This window comes from Lactuca serriola, chromosome 6 (genome assembly GCF_051521515.1).
Source record: "Lactuca serriola cultivar US96UC23 chromosome 6, Lser_US96UC23_V15, whole genome shotgun sequence".
In the NCBI taxonomy this organism is placed as follows: Eukaryota; Viridiplantae; Streptophyta; class Magnoliopsida; order Asterales; family Asteraceae; genus Lactuca; species Lactuca serriola.
The window spans coordinates 4,683,006-4,687,066 of NC_136413.1; the positions used below are offsets into that span (position 1 = coordinate 4,683,006).

Here is a 4,061-nt window from a genome sequence, read left to right on the forward strand (position 1 = left end):
CACACACACACAAAAACACAAATACACTTAAGATCTTTGTTGTATGAAAGATTTAAACTTCGTTTTCTTATCTGAACTATATATGTATTTTATATCTACAAATATGTTGGGTAAAACATGGGTAAATTAAATAGTTGGTGTGTGTGATGAAATAAAATGATGACAGGTCTCGGGGTTGACGATGATCCAGTCATCTAGTAGAGTATGGATGACGACCACAGACTTTTTTAGGAAGTCCAGTGGAATGCTTGCAGGCTCGCAACCTTTAGGTGTTTGTGAACGATGTGTTCAACGGTGTACTCCATCCCTCCATGGTTGCCTTACGGACCTATATGGCTGAGGAATCCCATTAGCAGTAGTGTCAATCCCAATGAAATTCCTTAGGATATGTCCCTTATAATAGATGCTTTAGGGATGTAAACTGAGGATAACGAGAACGGGTAGTCGGGTTGAATGATTGTTGAGAATAATAAACTTATTTATTGTGGGTTGAAAACCCTATATGCTCACCAGACTCCCCAACCTGACCCACTCAATTTTTTGTATTATAGGTAGTGGCAAGAGCATAGTTGGATGATCTGATGAAAGATTATGGATTTTAGGCCAGTAGAAAATAAATAGAATGTTGTAAGGCTTATGTTGTTTTTGAGGCCAATTTTGTTTTGTGGCCCATAATGTTTTTGGTTTATGCTTTTGATCTGTATCGATGTTGACATCCCGAGTTTTGTAATACAATAAAAATACATTTCTGTAAGGAAATGCTTTGAGAAATCTTTATCATATTTTGTTTTGGTAACAAATTCAGCAACATTTTTTTTGAAAGATTACTCTGATTTTACTATAATTAAAAACATAAACGAAATCGGTCTTTTCTGACCGTGAAATTGGGGATGTCACACTTAACACCACTACCACTGCCACCACCACTTCCACCACCACTACTGCCATCACTGCCGAAATCTTACTATTTTTATAATTTATATAATATATTTTTACATATAAGTTAGAAAATAATGTAAAATTAAGCAAAACGGACAAAATGAATAATTCTATCATTTTACATGATTCCAATTCCATTTCGTGAGAATCAAACAGAATCTGTAATTAATTCAAATTCCATTTCCTACCAACCAAATAGGATATGGAATTGGCTTCAAATTCCTGGCAAATTCATTTTCCAATTCCAATTCGAGTTTCTTCTAAAACATTATGCGAACTAAACAACATCTAAAAAGGTAGAAAACTACAACTAGTGGCGATGATGAACATTAGGCGTGACATTGAGCATTACTGCCGACGAAGCATTAGTGGTGATATAGAGCATTAGGGGGGAGATACCTTTAGCGGCGACGGAAGGAGATATCGACAACAATTGGAGCATTAGCAACGAATCAACAACAACCACCCTTTAGCGGCCACATGTCTCCGCTAATACCTTTAATGGCGACATTTGTACCTTCACTGGCGCGTCGCCACTAAAGATCGATATTGTTTTTTTTTTTTTTTTTTTTTTTTTTTTTGAAAGAGAAAAAAAACCTAACGGAATTCATTAATAAAAGGTAAGAACATTAAGATGCTTAAGTTCTTCAACATAACGCGCATAAGATATTTAAACTTTGTAGAACAACCGGCAATCTTTTCATGTTTAAAGCTTCGATTTCAGCACAAAGTTTTCGAAGATGCACTTTTTTCTTTCATGCTTTTCAATGACCCGATACTTATGAAGGCATGTTTACAAATAATCACCTAACATAGTACCAATAATTAATTGTTGAAAGATCTAGACGATATAATCGAATATGATCTTTTTGTTGCGGTAACACATTGATATACTTCCGGGAGGTCATATATAAGTATATGAAGTAACTAAAGAGAAACATCAAATACTGAAGAATACCTTCTAATATTACAACATAGTAGTATATAAGTTTGATGTTTTTGTACGTTTGGCAAAAAAATAGAATTTCAAAGTAAAATGTGATATTTTGAAATCCTCTTACGTTAGTAATATTCTTGATATTCACGTGATTAGATAATATCTAGAAAACAAAAAAAGGGAGTATCTTGAAAATTATGGAAAGCTCGATATAATGGATATCGGACATGAAGGCAGTCAATTTGCTTATCGGTGGCCGGCGAGACCATTTCTTGTTCTGGTCTCAGGCTCTGGTGTTCATCTCAGACCAAAAGTCTTGACTGCTGAAAGTTTTCCTTCAAGGAAATTTTGTGTTTATAGGGTTTAATTCATCATAATCAAGTTGCTGTGAACAAGTAATTCGAAACAATCAATTATATCACATCGATTGCAAACTAATGCAAGGGTACAATACATTGCTAAATCAAAGTACAACAACGTGAACATCTGAACCAAGTTGATGCTCAACAATCACCTAAACTGAGAAAGAAATGCTACTGAACATGGAAATCACATTGTAAAGCAAACATAATAAGTAAAACGAAACTCGTAGACACAATGAATGTAGGGAGGTGTTTGGCAAATTCTTCCACATTTCTAGGCACAAATGAAATCCTTTGGGAGCTCTTTGCCACAAGTGTTAACAAGCAAGCTAAGTGAGATAGGGATATTAATGTTGATCCCTAGAACATTGGCTTTCAAAGCAGTGCAAAGGCAGGCTGCGACTTCAAGGTCGAGAAGGCCACCAAGGGCTGAGCAGCAAGGGTGGTCCGGTGGGTTACCAATGACAGTCCCAATGGAATCATTAAGCAACTTAGCACACACACCCAGTTTCAGGGCATCCCTAGGGCAGTTTCCCTTTGGAGCAATGGGTTTTTCAGGCAATGGAACAGATGGAGTGTGGCAAGTGAAGCAAGCCTGTGTGGCTGCAAAGAAGAGGATGTTAATAGTTAGGAAGAGAGTGGAAGATTTGTTGAAAGCCATTGGTTCCAACTATCGGCCAGAATTTGATTTAGTTGGAAGGAGGGATGTAGGGTGAGGTTTCATATGTGATTGTAGGGTTTATATAGATAAAAAATGGAGTATTTTATTAATAGGAACGTGACTCTACATGATACACATTTTAAAGGATGGAGTAGAAGAAGCTTATCCTATTATTAGAGATCCCTAACATGCATGTGAAGGAATGCAGGAACTAGTTTCATTGGATGGTACTTTAAGACAAGATACTGCACCAAATTCAAAGAGAATCTTTGCTCCCGTGTTCGGCCCAAATGAGAATAATGAATATTTTCATGACGAAAAGAAGTAATTTGGTTAAATGTTTTCTAATATTTTATAAACGAGAGCCCACAGTAATAACAGGTAACTATGTAAGAGCTTTGCTTGGCGTGATGTCGGACACGGATGTTAGAATTTGATCCATCAAATATTATATTTTACTATTACTGAGAAATAAAAAATATTCTTTCATCATTTCTTTCATAGAGGCTGTACTTCGTTTAATAATCATGGTCCAACCATTCTATTTAAAATGCTCACGGAAATAATTAAGAGTCTTGATGTACGCATGTATTGGTCAATTAGGTCGATAAATTTACCTTTGTTTTAGTCTTTTATTGAAGATGGACCTTTTATATTTAGGAAACATAAAGAATGTTATATAATTACGTGTGATCCAGATAACCTACAAAAATTAATATATTTAGAAATAGAAAGTACTCCACCCCGTGACTAAAAATGCCATAATTTGTAAATCTGATCCAGGTTGGCTTAGCCAATCGAGGAGACTCATTATCAAGACACTGATTAATGATTTCTTTTAGAAATAATTGGTTTTAATATATGATGTGTGGATTTATTTTAATGGAATCGATGAATTCATCCTTTTCACCCGTACCAACAAAAAAATCCATTATGCATATCTTTAAAAGAGTGAGCAATTGGATCGAACCAGACTTAATCGGCTCTTCTACCATACCGGTTTGACAGATAATGATAGCTCTTAGACCGGACCGATTGAGGTCGGTCCAGATCCGATCTAGATCCGGGTTTTTCGGTTCTTGTACATGTTGGATTGGTACAACTTTGGGTGCATATAGTACAACTCGTTGAAGCCCTATCAAAAGTTAGTTTATCTATTAGG

General features: G+C 35.7%; 1 pseudogene; it reads right to left on the reverse strand.

Moving 5' to 3' along the window:
* Positions 1-2,275: 2,275 nt before the first annotated feature.
* On the reverse strand, positions 2,276-2,968 carry LOC145058981 (14 kDa proline-rich protein DC2.15 pseudogene; annotated as a pseudogene).
* Between the last annotated feature and the right edge of the window lie 1,093 nt (positions 2,969-4,061).